Source organism: Hemiscyllium ocellatum, chromosome 33 (assembly GCF_020745735.1).
Source record: "Hemiscyllium ocellatum isolate sHemOce1 chromosome 33, sHemOce1.pat.X.cur, whole genome shotgun sequence".
NCBI lineage: Eukaryota > Metazoa > Chordata > Chondrichthyes > Orectolobiformes > Hemiscylliidae > Hemiscyllium > Hemiscyllium ocellatum.
The window spans coordinates 21095947-21111806 of NC_083433.1; the positions used below are offsets into that span (position 1 = coordinate 21095947).

Consider the following 15860-nt stretch of genomic DNA (forward strand, 5'->3'; position numbering starts at 1 on the left):
CAGGAAGGTAACTTGCCAATTAAATGAATGGATTTGCCCTTGTCTGCCGTTTTGGGCTTCTGCGGTTCGTCTTGAAACGTATCCCACCGAGGGTACGGCGGTGGCGGGGGGTGGGGTGACTGCTGTAATTTCAAAGAACCCCGTTGGGCTGAAACCTGGTGTTGTGGGATTTTTAACACAGTCAAATCAGGTTGTGGGATCCCATGACTCAGCCAATGTCAAATGGCTATCAGATCAGCCCCCACAGCCCCTTCCAAACCCCCCGCCTCCCCCCCCCACCCCGAGGCAACAAATTTATCCTAATATTTTCTTGAACAAGAAATAAATGTCTTTGGTCTGTTTCCTGAATAGAGTGAAACCCCCATCTCTGTTTGTTTCTTCGCAAACTACTGTACGGAAGCGACCTGCTTTAGTAGCTACGTCTGTACGTAAAGATTATTCACGCAGACGATCGCCCAAGGCTGGAACTGGCTTCAGCTCCCTGGTGCCACCAGGCAGCCGTACTAACCACTGATCCACTGTGCCACCCGTACGATTTGGAACGATTTGTCATCATTTGCGGTTGCAAGTAGCGAAACAGTTGTCAGATTGTCAACTGGGTCGGATTATAATGTTGTCAGCGATCTGCAGCAATGTGAACGGAGATGTCGAATCGAGCTGCTGGTGGTGATGAGGCGCGCTTGCAGCGTGACATGTTTACACGGGGAGATCAGCTCCCTCCCCATTCTCCAGAGAGTCGGATACAAGTAGAGAGGATATTGAGAGTGGACGATAAAGAAAGGGTGCACGGACGTAATTCGCTTTTCGCAACTTTTCGGATTGATGCGGAATGCCGAGGAGCGAATCCTGTACGTGAGGGAAACGATGATTGGCATTTATGGGCAAGCTACACCAACACAAGGGGAGGCAATGAATAGGATCTTTCCGTCAAGGCCAACATTTCTCGCCCATGCCGAGATCAGCCTGGTGGTGAGCTGCTCTCTCGAACCGCTGCAGTCCAAGTGCTGTCGGTAGCCCCGCGATGCTGTTTGGGCGGGGATTCCCGATTTTGACCCGGTAACACCGGAGGAACAAAGACATATTTGCAATTCAGGACAGCGAGTGTCTCGGGGGGGGGGGGAGAACTTGCGAATGGTGGTGTTCCCGTGGATCTGCTGCCGTCATCCTTCGAGGCTGCGTTGGCCATGGGTTTGCAAGGTGCTGCCTGAGGAATTCTGGTGAATCTTGTAGATGCCGGGGGAATGAATGACCCTGCCGCCGCCGCCGCTGTCCCCGATCACCGGGAGAAACCTCTCTGCAGTCGACCTGACGTGCGGTGGCTCCGGCCCGTGCCATCTGATTGGTCGTCAGCGCGACCTACGCGGCTACGTAACAGATGGAGAGAAAAGCACGGGGAAAGCACAGCGACTGCTGCAGAGTGATCTTCCGGTCTGGTTGGATATCTTGGAAGGAAGGTAGACGGTAAGGGAATAAAGGAACTTTGAATATCATCAAACTGATGGAAAGGATAGTCGGCAAATATGACCTCCACCGTTGGAGTATTAATGTGCTATCGCTTCTCGGCCTTTTGGCTTGGAATATGTGTAGTTTCTGTTCTTATCAGTTTAATCGCTGATATCTCCCGAAGGTGGGAGTGTTTGTATTAAATGGATTTTTGGAGCAGGGAGATGGCTTAAGGGCTTGCTCTGTCCTCTCCATGTATCAGCCTGGTATTGCAGTGTTTCCAGGAATGGTGCACCCAACGCTTACCCAAGTTCAAAAGCAGGTGAATGCAATGTGAATCTCTTGCCTTTGCTAGTTTGCCGTGTTGATGGCAGTCAGTGATTGTTGCATCTATTGTCTTTTCAGTTGCAGGAAACTATCGTCTTTTGTTACGGGTTTTCTGTCTTATGAACCTGCTCTGCAGTTACCTGATGAAGGTGCAGCACGCAGAAAGCCAGGACAGGGGTAACCCCAACGTGCTACAGGGAACATTCTGGAACCAGGGGCCTGCCAGGAAGGTAACTTGCCAATTTAAATGAATGGATTTGCCCTTGTCTGCCGTTTTGGGCTTCTGCGGTCGTTCTTGGAACGTATCCCACCGATGGTACGGCGGTGGCGGGGGGTGGGGTGACTGCTGTAATTTCAAAGAACCCCGTTGGGCTGAAACCTGGTGTTGTGGGATTTTTAACACAGTCAAATCAGGTTGTGGGATCCCATGACTCAGCCAATGTCAAATGGCTATCAGATCAGCCCCCACAGCCCCTTCCCAACCCCCCGCCTCCCCCCCCACCCCGAGGCAACAAATTTATCCTAATATTTTCTTGAACAAGAAAGAAATGTCTTTGGTCTGTTTCCTGAATAGAGTGAAACCCCATCTCTGTTTGTTTCTTCGCAAACTACTGTACGGAAGCGACCTGCTTTAGTAGCTACGTCTGTACGTAAAGATTATTCACGCAGACGATCGCCCAAGGCTGGAACTGGCTTCAGCTCCCTGGTGCCACCAGGCAGCCGTACTAACCACTGATCCACTGTGCCACCCGTACGATTTGGAACGATTTGTCATCATTTGCGGTGCAAGTAGCGAAACAGTTGTCAGTTTGTCAACTGGGTCGGATTATAATGTTGTCAGCGATCTGCAGCAATGTGAACGGAGATGTCGAATCAAGCTGCTGGTGGTGATGAGGCGCGCTTGCAGCGTGACATGTTTACACGGGGAGATCAGCTCCCTCCCCATTCTCCAGAGAGTCGGATACAAGTAGAGAGGATATTGAGAGTGGACGATAAAGAAAGGGTGCACGGACGTAATTCGCTTTTCGCAACTTTTCGGATTGATGCGGAATGCCGAGGAGCGAATCCTGTACGTGAGGGAAACGATGATTGGCATTTATGGGCAAGCTACACCAACACAAGGGGAGGCAATGAATAGGATCTTTCCGTCAAGGCCAACATTTCTCGCCCATGCCGAGATCAGCCTGGTGGTGAGCTGCTCTCTCGAACCGCTGCAGTCCAAGTGCTGTCGGTAGCCCCGCGATGCTGTTTGGGCGGGGATTCCCGATTTTGACCCGGTAACACCGGAGGAACAAAGACATATTTGCAATTCAGGACAGCGAGTGTCTCGGGGGGGGGGGAGGGGGGAGAACTTGCGAATGGTGGTGTTCCCGTGGATCTGCTGCCGTCATCCTTCGAGGCTGCGTTGGCCATGGGTTTGCAAGGTGCTGCCTGAGGAATTCTGGTGAATCTTGTAGATGCCGGGGGAATGAATGACCCTGCCGGGGGAATGAATGACCCTGCCGCCGCCGCTGTCCCCGATCACCGGGAGAAACCTCTCTGCAGTCGACCTGACGTGCGGTGGCTCCGGCCCGTGCCATCTGATTGGTCGTCAGCGCGACCTACGCGGCTACGTAACAGATGGAGAGAAAAGCACGGGGAAAGCACAGCGACTGCTGCAGAGTGATCTTCCGGTCTGGTTGGATATCTTGGAAGGAAGGTAGACGGTAAGGGAATAAAGGAACTTTGAATATCATCAAACTGATGGAAAGGATAGTCGGCAAATATGACCTCCACCGTTGGAGTATTAATGTGCTATCGCTTCTCGGCCTTTTGGCTTGGAATATGTGTAGTTTCTGTTCTTATCAGTTTAATCGCTGATATCTCCCGAAGGTGGGAGTGTTTGTATTAAATGGATTTTTGGAGCAGGGAGATGGCTTAAGGGCTTGCTCTGTCCTCTCCATGTATCAGCCTGGTATTGCAGTGTTTCCAGGAATGGTGCACCCAACGCTTACCCAAGTTCAAAAGCAGGTGAATGCAATGTGAATCTCTTGCCTTTGCTAGTTTGCCGTGTTGATGGCAGTCAGTGATTGTTGCATCTATTGTCTTTTCAGTTGCAGGAAACTATCGTCTTTTGTTACGGGTTTTCTGTCTTATGAACCTGCTCTGCAGTTACCTGATGAAGGTGCAGCACGCAGAAAGCCAGGACAGGGGTAACCCCAACGTGCTACAGGGAACATTCTGGAACCAGGGGCCTGCCAGGAAGGTAACTTGCCAATTTAAATGAATGGATTTGCCCTTGTCTGCCGTTTTGGGCTTCTGCGGTCGTTCTTGGAACGTATCCCACCGATGGTACGGCGGTGGCGGGGGGTGGGGTGACTGCTGTAATTTCAAAGAACCCCGTTGGGCTGAAACCTGGTGTTGTGGGATTTTTAACACAGTCAAATCAGGTTGTGGGATCCCATGACTCAGCCAATGTCAAATGGCTATCAGATCAGCCCCCACCGCCCCTTCCCAACCCCCCGCCTCCCCCCCCACCCCCGAGGCAACAAATTTATCCTAATATTTTCTTGAACAAGAAAGAAATGTCTTTGGTCTGTTTCCTGAATAGAGTGAAACCCCCATCTCTGTTTGTTTCTTCGCAAACTACTGTACGGAAGCGACCTGCATTAGTAGCTACGTCTGTACGTAAAGATTATTCACGCAGACGATCGCCAAGGCTGGAACTGGCTTCAGCTCCCTGGTGCCACCAGGCAGCCGTACTAACCACTGATCCACTGTGCCACCCGTACGATTTGGAACGATTTGTCATCATTTGCGGTGCAAGTAGCGAAACAGTTGTCAGTTTGTCAACTGGGTCGGATTATAATGTTGTCAGCGATCTGCAGCAATGTGAACGGAGATGTCGAATCGAGCTGCTGGTGGTGATGAGGCGCGCTTGCAGCGTGACATGTTTACACGGGGAGATCAGCTCCCTCCCCATTCTCCAGAGAGTCGGATACAAGTAGAGAGGATATTGAGAGTGGACGATAAAGAAAGGGTGCACGGACGTAATTCGCTTTTCGCAACTTTTCGGATTGATGCGGAATGCCGAGGAGCGAATCCTGTACGTGAGGGAAACGATGATTGGCATTTATGGGCAAGCTACACCAACACAAGGGGAGGCAATGAATAGGATCTTTCCGTCAAGGCCAACATTTCTCGCCCATGCCGAGATCAGCCTGGTGGTGAGCTGCTCTCTCGAGCCGCTGCAGTCCAAGTGCTGTCGGTAGCCCCGCGATGCTGTTTGGGCGGGGATTCCCGATTTTGACCCGGTAACACCGGAGGAACAAAGACATATTTGCAATTCAGGACAGCGAGTGTCTCGGGGGGGGGGGAGGGGGAGAACTTGCGAATGGTGGTGTTCCCGTGGATCTGCTGCCGTCATCCTTCGAGGCTGCGTTGGCCATGGGTTTGCAAGGTGCTGCCTGAGGAATTCTGGTGAATCTTGTAGATGCCGGGGGAATGAATGACCCTGCCGCCGCCGCTGTCCCGATCACCGGGAGAAACCTCTCTGCAGTCGACCTGACGTGCGGTGGCTCCGGCCCGTGCCATCTGATTGGTCGTCAGCGCGACCTACGCGGCTACGTAACAGATGGAGAGAAAAGCACGGGGAAAGCACAGCGACTGCTGCAGAGTGATCTTCCGGTCTGGTTGGATATCTTGGAAGGAAGGTAGACGGTAAGGGAATAAAGGAACTTTGAATATCATCAAACTGATGGAAAGGATAGTCGGCAAATATGACCTCCACCGTTGGAGTATTAATGTGCTATCGCTTCTCGGCCTTTTGGCTTGGAATATGTGTAGTTTCTGTTCTTATCAGTTTAATCGCTGATATCTCCCGAAGGTGGGAGTGTTTGTATTAAATGGATTTTTGGAGCAGGGAGATGGCTTAAGGGCTTGCTCTGTCCTCTCCATGTATCAGCCTGGTATTGCAGTGTTTCCAGGAATGGTGCACCCAACGCTTACCCAAGTTCAAAAGCAGGTGAATGCAATGTGAATCTCTTGCCTTTGCTAGTTTGCCGTGTTGATGGCAGTCAGTGATTGTTGCATCTATTGTCTTTTCAGTTGCAGGAAACTATCGTCTTTTGTTACGGGTTTTCTGTCTTATGAACCTGCTCTGCAGTTACCTGATGAAGGTGCAGCACGCAGAAAGCCAGGACAGGGGTAACCCCAACGTGCTACAGGGAACATTCTGGAACCAGGGGCCTGCCAGGAAGGTAACTTGCCAATTTAAATGAATGGATTTGCCCTTGTCTGCCGTTTTGGGCTTCTGCGGTCGTTCTTGGAACGTATCCCACCGATGGTACGGCGGTGGCGGGGGGTGGGGTGACTGCTGTAATTTCAAAGAACCCCGTTGGGCTGAAACCTGGTGTTGTGGGATTTTTAACACAGTCAAATCAGGTTGTGGGATCCCATGACTCAGCCAATGTCAAATGGCTATCAGATCAGCCCCCACAGCCCCTTCCCAACCCCCCCGCCTCCCCCCCCACCCCCGAGGCAACAAATTTATCCTAATATTTTCTTGAACAAGAAAGAAATGTCTTTGGTCTGTTTCCTGAATAGAGTGAAACCCCCATCTCTGTTTGTTTCTTCGCAAACTACTGTACGGAAGCGACCTGCTTTAGTAGCTACGTCTGTACGTAAAGATTATTCACGCAGACGATCGCCCAAGGCTGGAACTGGCTTCAGCTCCCTGGTGCCACCAGGCAGCCGTACTAACCACTGATCCACTGTGCCACCCGTACGATTTGGAACGATTTGTCATCATTTGCGGTGCAAGTAGCGAAACAGTTGTCAGTTTGTCAACTGGGTCGGATTATAATGTTGTCAGCGATCTGCAGCAATGTGAACGGAGATGTCGAATCGAGCTGCTGGTGGTGATGAGGCGCGCTTGCAGCGTGACATGTTTACACGGGGAGATCAGCTCCCTCCCCATTCTCCAGAGAGTCGGATACAAGTAGAGAGGATATTGAGAGTGGACGATAAAGAAAGGGTGCACGGACGTAATTCGCTTTTCGCAACTTTTCGGATTGATGCGGAATGCCGAGGAGCGAATCCTGTACGTGAGGGAAACGATGATTGGCATTTATGGGCAAGCTACACCAACACAAGGGGAGGCAATGAATAGGATCTTTCCGTCAAGGCCAACATTTCTCGCCCATGCCGAGATCAGCCTGGTGGTGAGCTGCTCTCTCGAACCGCTGCAGTCCAAGTGCTGTCGGTAGCCCCGCGATGCTGTTTGGGCGGGGATTCCCGATTTTGACCCGGTAACACCGGAGGAACAAAGACATATTTGCAATTCAGGACAGCGAGTGTCTCGGGGGGGGGGAGGGGGGAGAACTTGCGAATGGTGGTGTTCCCGTGGATCTGCTGCCGTCATCCTTCGAGGCTGCGTTGGCCATGGGTTTGCAAGGTGCTGCCTGAGGAATTCTGGTGAATCTTGTAGATGCCGGGGGACTGAATGACCCTGCCGCCGCCGCTGTCCCCGATCACCGGGAGAAACCTCTCTGCAGTCGACCTGACGTGCGGTGGCTCCGGCCCGTGCCATCTGATTGGTCGTCAGCGCGACCTACGCGGCTACGTAACAGATGGAGAGAAAAGCACGGGGAAAGCACAGCGACTGCTGCAGAGTGATCTTCCGGTCTGGTTGGATATCTTGGAAGGAAGGTAGACGGTAAGGGAATAAAGGAACTTTGAATATCATCAAACTGATGGAAAGGATAGTCGGCAAATATGACCTCCACCGTTGGAGTATTAATGTGCTATCGCTTCTCGGCCTTTTGGCTTGGAATATGTGTAGTTTCTGTTCTTATCAGTTTAATCGCTGATATCTCCGAAGGTGGGAGTGTTTGTATTAAATGGATTTTTGGAGCAGGGAGATGGCTTAAGGGCTTGCTCTGTCCTCTCCATGTATCAGCCTGGTAGTGCAGTGTTTCCAGGAATGGTGCACCCAACGCTTACCCAAGTTCAAAAGCAGGTGAATGCAATGTGAATCTCTTGCCTTTGCTAGTTTGCCGTGTTGATGGCAGTCAGTGATTGTTGCATCTATTGTCTTTTCAGTTGCAGGAAACTATCGTCTTTTGTTACGGGTTTTCTGTCTTATGAACCTGCTCTGCAGTTACCTGATGAAGGTGCAGCACGCAGAAAGCCAGGACAGGGGTAACCCCAACGTGCTACAGGGAACATTCTGGAACCAGGGGCCTGCCAGGAAGGTAACTTGCCAATTTAAATGAATGGATTTGCCCTTGTCTGCCGTTTTGGGGCTTCTGCGGTCGTTCTTGGAACGTATCCCACCGATGGTACGGCGGTGGCGGGGGGTGGGTGACTGCTGTAATTTCAAAGAACCCCGTTGGGCTGAAACCTGGTGTTGTGGGATTTTTAACACAGTCAAATCAGTTGTGGGATCCCATGACTCAGCCAATGTCAAATGGCTATCAGATCAGCCCCCACAGCCCCTTCCCAACCCCCCCGCCTCCCCCCCCACCCCCGAGGCAACAAATTTATCCTAATATTTTCTTGAACAAGAAAGAAATGTCTTTGGTCTGTTTCCTGAATAGAGTGAAACCCCCATCTCTGTTTGTTTCTTCGCAAACTACTGTACGGAAGCGACCTGCTTTAGTAGCTACGTCTGTACGTAAAGATTATTCACGCAGACGATCGCCCAAGGCTGGAACTGGCTTCAGCTCCCTGGTGCCACCAGGCAGCCGTACTAACCACTGATCCACTGTGCCACCCGTACGATTTGGAACGATTTGTCATCATTTGCGGTGCAAGTAGCGAAACAGTTGTCAGTTTGTCAACTGGGTCGGATTATAATGTTGTCAGCGATCTGCAGCAATGTGAACGGAGATGTCGAATCGAGCTGCTGGTGGTGATGAGGCGCGCTTGCAGCGTGACATGTTTACACGGGGAGATCAGCTCCCTCCCCATTCTCCAGAGAGTCGGATACAAGTAGAGAGGATATTGAGAGTGGACGATAAAGAAAGGGTGCACGGACGTAATTCGCTTTTCGCAACTTTTCGGATTGATGCGGAATGCCGAGGAGCGAATCCTGTACGTGAGGGAAACGATGATTGGCATTTATGGGCAAGCTACACCAACACAAGGGGAGGCAATGAATAGGATCTTTCCGTCAAGGCCAACATTTCTCGCCCATGCCGAGATCAGCCTGGTGGTGAGCTGCTCTCTCGAACCGCTGCAGTCCAAGTGCTGTCGGTAGCCCCGCGATGCTGTTTGGGCGGGGATTCCCGATTTTGACCCGGTAACACCGGAGGAACAAAGACATATTTGCAATTCAGGACAGCGAGTGTCTCGGGGGGGGGGAGGGGGAGAACTTGCGAATGGTGGTGTTCCCGTGGATCTGCTGCCGTCATCCTTCGAGGCTGCGTTGGCCATGGGTTTGCAAGGTGCTGCCTGAGGAATTCTGGTGAATCTTGTAGATGCCGGGGGAATGAATGACCCTGCCGGGGGAATGAATGACCCTGCCGCCGCCGCTGTCCCCGATCACCGGGAGAAACCTCTCTGCAGTCGACCTGACGTGCGGTGGCTCCGGCCCGTGCCATCTGATTGGTCGTCAGCGCGACCTACGCGGCTACGTAACAGATGGAGAGAAAAGCACGGGGAAAGCACAGCGACTGCTGCAGAGTGATCTTCCGGTCTGGTTGGATATCTTGGAAGGAAGGTAGACGGTAAGGGAATAAAGGAACTTTGAATATCATCAAACTGATGGAAAGGATAGTCGGCAAATATGACCTCCACCGTTGGAGTATTAATGTGCTATCGCTTCTCGGCCTTTTGGCTTGGAATATGTGTAGTTTCTGTTCTTATCAGTTTAATCGCTGATATCTCCCGAAGGTGGGAGTGTTTGTATTAAATGGATTTTTGGAGCAGGGAGATGGCTTAAGGGCTTGCTCTGTCCTCTCCATGTATCAGCCTGGTATTGCAGTGTTTCCAGGAATGGTGCACCCAACGCTTACCCAAGTTCAAAAGCAGGTGAATGCAATGTGAATCTCTTGCCTTTGCTAGTTTGCCGTGTTGATGGCAGTCAGTGATTGTTGCATCTATTGTCTTTTCAGTTGCAGGAAACTATCGTCTTTTGTTACGGGTTTTCTGTCTTATGAACCTGCTCTGCAGTTACCTGATGAAGGTGCAGCACGCAGAAAGCCAGGACAGGGGTAACCCCAACGTGCTACAGGGAACATTCTGGAACCAGGGGCCTGCCAGGAAGGTAACTTGCCAATTTAATGAATGGATTTGCCCTTGTATGCCGTTTTGGGCTTCTGCGGTCGTTCTTGGAACGTATCCACCGATGGTACGGCGGTGGCGGGGGGTGGGGTGACTGCTGTAATTTCAAAGAACCCCGTTGGGCTGAAACCTGGTGTTGTGGGATTTTTAACACAGTCAAATCAGTTGTGGGATCCCATGACTCAGCCAATGTCAAATGGCTATCAGATCAGCCCCCACCGCCCCTTCCCAACCCCCCCCCCTCCCCCCCACCCCGAGGCAACAAATTTATCCTAATATTTTCTTGAACAAGAAAGAAATGTCTTTAGTCTGTTTCCTGAATAGAGTGAAACCCCCATCTCTGTTTGTTTCTTCGCAAACTACTGTACGGAAGCGACCTGCTTTAGTAGCTACGTCTGTACGTAAAGATTATTCACGCAGACGATCGCCCAAGGCTGGAACTGGCTTCAGCTCCCTGGTGCCACCAGGCAGCCGTACTAACCACTGATCCACTGTGCCACCCGTACGATTTGGAACGATTTGTCATCATTTGCGGTGCAAGTAGCGAAACAGTTGTCAGTTTGTCAACTGGGTCGGATTATAATGTTGTCAGCGATCTGCAGCAATGTGAACGGAGATGTCGAATCAAGCTGCTGGTGGTGATGAGGCGCGCTTGCAGCGTGACATGTTTACACGGGGAGATCAGCTCCCTCCCCATTCTCCAGAGAGTCGGATACAAGTAGAGAGGATATTGAGAGTGGACGATAAAGAAAGGGTGCACGGACGTAATTCGCTTTTCGCAACTTTTCGGATTGATGCGGAATGCCGAGGAGCGAATCCTGTACGTGAGGGAAACGATGATTGGCATTTATGGGCAAGCTACACCAACACAAGGGGAGGCAATGAATAGGATCTTTCCGTCAAGGCCAACATTTCTCGCCCATGCCGAGATCAGCCTGGTGGTGAGCTGCTCTCTCGAACCGCTGCAGTCCAAGTGCTGTCGGTAGCCCCGCGATGCTGTTTGGGCGGGGATTCCCGATTTTGACCCGGTAACACCGGAGGAACAAAGACATATTTGCAATTCAGGACAGCGAGTGTCTCGGGGGTGGGGAGGGGGGAGAACTTGCGAATGGTGGTGTTCCCGTGGATCTGCTGCCGTCATCCTTCGAGGCTGCGTTGGCCATGGGTTTGCAAGGTGCTGCCTGAGGAATTCTGGTGAATCTTGTAGATGCCGGGGGAATGAATGACCCTGCCGCCGCCGCTGTCCCCGATCACCGGGAGAAACCTCTCTGCAGTCGACCTGACGTGCGGTGGCTCCGGCCCGTGCCATCTGATTGGTCGTCAGCGCGACCTACGCGGCTACGTAACAGATGGAGAGAAAAGCACGGGGAAAGCACAGCGACTGCTGCAGAGTGATCTTCCGGTCTGGTTGGATATCTTGGAAGGAAGGTAGACGGTAAGGGAATAAAGGAACTTTGAATATCATCAAACTGATGGAAAGGATAGTCGGCAAATATGACCTCCACCGTTGGAGTATTAATGTGCTATCGCTTCTCGGCCTTTTGGCTTGGAATATGTGTAGTTTCTGTTCTTATCAGTTTAATCGCTGATATCTCCCGAAGGTGGGAGTGTTTGTATTAAATGGATTTTTGGAGCAGGGAGATGGCTTAAGGGCTTGCTCTGTCCTCTCCATGTATCAGCCTGGTATTGCAGTGTTTCCAGGAATGGTGCACCCAACGCTTACCCAAGTTCAAAAGCAGGTGAATGCAATGTGAATCTCTTGCCTTTGCTAGTTTGCCGTGTTGATGGCAGTCAGTGATTGTTGCATCTATTGTCTTTTCAGTTGCAGGAAACTATCGTCTTTTGTTACGGGTTTTCTGTCTTATGAACCTGCTCTGCAGTTACCTGATGAAGGTGCAGCACGCAGAAAGCCAGGACAGGGGTAACCCCAACGTGCTACAGGGAACATTCTGGAACCAGGGGCCTGCCAGGAAGGTAACTTGCCAATTTAAATGAATGGATTTGCCCTTGTCTGCCGTTTTGGGCTTCTGCGGTCGTTCTTGGAACGTATCCCACCGATGGTACGGCGGTGGCGGGGGGTGGGGTGACTGCTGTAATTTCAAAGAACCCCGTTGGGCTGAAACCTGGTGTTGTGGGATTTTTAACACAGTCAAATCAGGTTGTGGGATCCATGACTCAGCCAATGTCAAATGGCTATCAGATCAGCCCCCACAGCCCCTTCCCAACCCCCCCGCCTCCCCCCCCACCCCCGAGGCAACAAATTTATCCTAATATTTTCTTGAACAAGAAAGAACTGTCTTTGTCTGTTTCCTGAATAGAGTGAAACCCCCATCTCTGTTTGTTTCTTCGCAAACTACTGTACGGAAGCGACCTGCTTTAGTAGCTACGTCTGTACGTAAAGATTATTCACGCAGACGATCGCCCAAGGCTGGAACTGGCTTCAGCTCCCTGGTGCCACCAGGCAGCCGTACTAACCACTGATCCACTGTGCCACCCGTACGATTTGGAACGATTTGTCATCATTTGCGGTGCAAGTAGCGAAACAGTTGTCAGTTTGTCAACTGGGTCGGATTATAATGTTGTCAGCGATCTGCAGCAATGTGAACGGAGATGTCGAATCAAGCTGCTGGTGGTGATGAGGCGCGCTTGCAGCGTGACATGTTTACACGGGGAGATCAGCTCCCTCCCCATTCTCCAGAGAGTCGGATACAAGTAGAGAGGATATTGAGAGTGGACGATAAAGAAAGGGTGCACGGACGTAATTCGCTTTTCGCAACTTTTCGGATTGATGCGGAATGCCGAGGAGCGAATCCTGTACGTGAGGGAAACGATGATTGGCATTTATGGGCAAGCTACACCAACACAAGGGGAGGCAATGAATAGGATCTTTCCGTCAAGGCCAACATTTCTCGCCCATGCCGAGATCAGCCTGGTGGTGAGCTGCTCTCTCGAACCGCTGCAGTCCAAGTGCTGTCGGTAGCCCCGCGATGCTGTTTGGGCGGGGATTCCCGATTTTGACCCGGTAACACCGGAGGAACAAAGACATATTTGCAATTCAGGACAGCGAGTGTCTCGGGGGGGGGGGGGGAGAACTTGCGAATGGTGGTGTTCCCGTGGATCTGCTGCCGTCATCCTTCGAGGCTGCGTGGCCATGGGTTTGCAAGGTGCTGCCTGAGGAATTCTGGTGAATCTTGTAGATGCCGGGGAATGAATGACCCTGCCGCCGCCGCTGTCCCCGATCACCGGGAGAAACCTCTCTGCAGTCGACCTGACGTGCGGTGGCTCCGGCCCGTGCCATCTGATTGGTCGTCAGCGCGACCTACGCGGCTACGTAACAGATGGAGAGAAAAGCACGGGGAAAGCACAGCGACTGCTGCAGAGTGATCTTCCGGTCTGGTTGGATATCTTGGAAGGAAGGTAGACGGTAAGGGAATAAAGGAACTTTGAATATCATCAAACTGATGGAAAGGATAGTCGGCAAATATGACCTCCACCGTTGGAGTATTAATGTGCTATCGCTTCTCGGCCTTTTGGCTTGGAATATGTGTAGTTTCTGTTCTTATCAGTTTAATCGCTGATATCTCCCGAAGGTGGGAGTGTTTGTATTAAATGGATTTTTGGAGCAGGGAGATGGCTTAAGGGCTTGCTCTGTCCTCTCCATGTATCAGCCTGGTATTGCAGTGTTTCCAGGAATGGTGCACCCAACGCTTACCCAAGTTCAAAAGCAGGTGAATGCAATGTGAATCTCTTGCCTTTGCTAGTTTGCCGTGTTGATGGCAGTCAGTGATTGTTGCATCTATTGTCTTTTCAGTTGCAGGAAACTATCGTCTTTTGTTACGGGTTTTCTGTCTTATGAACCTGCTCTGCAGTTACCTGATGAAGGTGCAGCACGCAGAAAGCCAGGACAGGGGTAACCCCAACGTGCTACAGGGAACATTCTGGAACCAGGGGCCTGCCAGGAAGGTAACTTGCCAATTTAAATGAATGGATTTGCCCTTGTCTGCCGTTTTGGGCTTCTGCGGTCGTTCTTGGAACGTATCCCACCGATGGTACGGCGGTGGCGGGGGGTGGGGTGACTGCTGTAATTTCAAAGAACCCCGTTGGGCTGAAACCTGGTGTTGTGGGATTTTTAACACAGTCAAATCAGGTTGTGGGATCCCATGACTCAGCCAATGTCAAATGGCTATCAGATCAGCCCCCACAGCCCCTTCCCAACCCCCCCGCCTCCCCCCCCACCCCCGAGGCAACAAATTTATCCTAATATTTCTTGAACAAGAAAGAAATGTCTTTGGTCTGTTTCCTGAATAGAGTGAAACCCCCATCTCTGTTTGTTTCTTCGCAAACTACTGTACGGAAGCGACCTGCTTTAGTAGCTACGTCTGTACGTAAAGATTATTCACGCAGACGATCGCCCAAGGCTGGAACTGGCTTCAGCTCCCTGGTGCCACCAGGCAGCCGTACTAACCACTGATCCACTGTGCCACCCGTACGATTTGGAACGATTTGTCATCATTTGCGGTGCAAGTAGCGAAACAGTTGTCAGTTTGTCAACTGGGTCGGATTATAATGTTGTCAGCGATCTGCAGCAATGTGAACGGAGATGTCGAATCGAGCTGCTGGTGGTGATGAGGCGCGCTTGCAGCGTGACATGTTTACACGGGGAGATCAGCTCCCTCCCCATTCTCCAGAGAGTCGGATACAAGTAGAGAGGATATTGAGAGTGGACGATAAAGAAAGGGTGCACGGACGTAATTCGCTTTTCGCAACTTTTCGGATTGATGCGGAATGCCGAGGAGCGAATCCTGTACGTGAGGGAAACGATGATTGGCATTTATGGGCAAGCTACACCAACACAAGGGGAGGCAATGAATAGGATCTTTCCGTCAAGGCCAACATTTCTCGCCCATGCCGAGATCAGCCTGGTGGTGAGCTGCTCTCTCGAACCGCTGCAGTCCAAGTGCTGTCGGTAGCCCCGCGATGCTGTTTGGGCGGGGATTCCCGATTTTGACCCGGTAACACCGGAGGAACAAAGACATATTTGCAATTCAGGACAGCGAGTGTCTCGGGGGGGGGGAGGGGGAGAACTTGCGAATGGTGGTGTTCCCGTGGATCTGCTGCCGTCATCCTTCGAGGCTGCGTTGGCCATGGGTTTGCAAGGTGCTGCCTGAGGAATTCTGGTGAATCTTGTAGATGCCGGGGGAATGAATGACCCTGCCGGGGGAATGAATGACCCTGCCGCCGCCGCTGTCCCCGATCACCGGGAGAAACCTCTCTGCAGTCGACCTGACGTGCGGTGGCTCCGGCCCGTGCCATCTGATTGGTCGTCAGCGCGACCTACGCGGCTACGTAACAGATGGAGAGAAAAGCACGGGGAAAGCACAGCGACTGCTGCAGAGTGATCTTCCGGTCTGGTTGGATATCTTGGAAGGAAGGTAGACGGTAAGGGAATAAAGGAACTTTGAATATCATCAAACTGATGGAAAGGATAGTCGGCAAATATGACCTCCACCGTTGGAGTATTAATGTGCTATCGCTTCTCGGCCTTTTGGCTTGGAATATGTGTAGTTTCTGTTCTTATCAGTTTAATCGCTGATATCTCCCGAAGGTGGGAGTGTTTGTATTAAATGGATTTTTGGAGCAGGGAGATGGCTTAAGGGCTTGCTCTGTCCTCTCCATGTATCAGCCTGGTATTGCAGTGTTTCCAGGAATGGTGCACCCAACGCTTACCCAAGTTCAAAAGCAGGTGAATGCAATGTGAATCTCTTGCCTTTGCTAGTTTGCCGTGTTGATGGCAGTCAGTGATTGTTGCATCTATTGTCTTTTCA

At 51.4% G+C, this 15860-nt stretch overlaps 8 non-coding genes across 8 annotated transcripts; all 8 read left to right on the forward strand.

The window, feature by feature from the left end:
• Positions 1–1551: 1551 nt before the first annotated feature.
• On the forward strand, positions 1552–1743 carry LOC132831747 (U2 spliceosomal RNA). Its single transcript, XR_009646699.1, has one exon. It is a non-coding gene; the product is annotated as a U2 spliceosomal RNA (small nuclear RNA).
• Positions 1744–3566: 1823 nt separating this feature from the next.
• Positions 3567–3758, forward strand: LOC132831748 (U2 spliceosomal RNA). Its single transcript, XR_009646700.1, has one exon. It is a non-coding gene; the product is annotated as a U2 spliceosomal RNA (small nuclear RNA).
• A 1801-nt stretch (positions 3759–5559) lies between these two features.
• On the forward strand, positions 5560–5751 carry LOC132831749 (U2 spliceosomal RNA). The gene has a single exon (XR_009646701.1). It is a non-coding gene; the product is annotated as a U2 spliceosomal RNA (small nuclear RNA).
• A 1804-nt stretch (positions 5752–7555) lies between these two features.
• Positions 7556–7746, forward strand: LOC132831899 (U2 spliceosomal RNA). The gene has a single exon (XR_009646849.1). It is a non-coding gene; the product is annotated as a U2 spliceosomal RNA (small nuclear RNA).
• Positions 7747–9569: 1823 nt separating this feature from the next.
• Positions 9570–9761, forward strand: LOC132831750 (U2 spliceosomal RNA). Its single transcript, XR_009646702.1, has one exon. It is a non-coding gene; the product is annotated as a U2 spliceosomal RNA (small nuclear RNA).
• Positions 9762–11560: 1799 nt separating this feature from the next.
• LOC132831751 (U2 spliceosomal RNA) lies at positions 11561–11752 on the forward strand. The gene has a single exon (XR_009646703.1). It is a non-coding gene; the product is annotated as a U2 spliceosomal RNA (small nuclear RNA).
• Positions 11753–13549: 1797 nt separating this feature from the next.
• On the forward strand, positions 13550–13741 carry LOC132831752 (U2 spliceosomal RNA). The gene has a single exon (XR_009646704.1). It is a non-coding gene; the product is annotated as a U2 spliceosomal RNA (small nuclear RNA).
• Positions 13742–15564: 1823 nt separating this feature from the next.
• Positions 15565–15756, forward strand: LOC132831754 (U2 spliceosomal RNA). The gene has a single exon (XR_009646706.1). It is a non-coding gene; the product is annotated as a U2 spliceosomal RNA (small nuclear RNA).
• Positions 15757–15860: the final 104 nt, after the last annotated feature.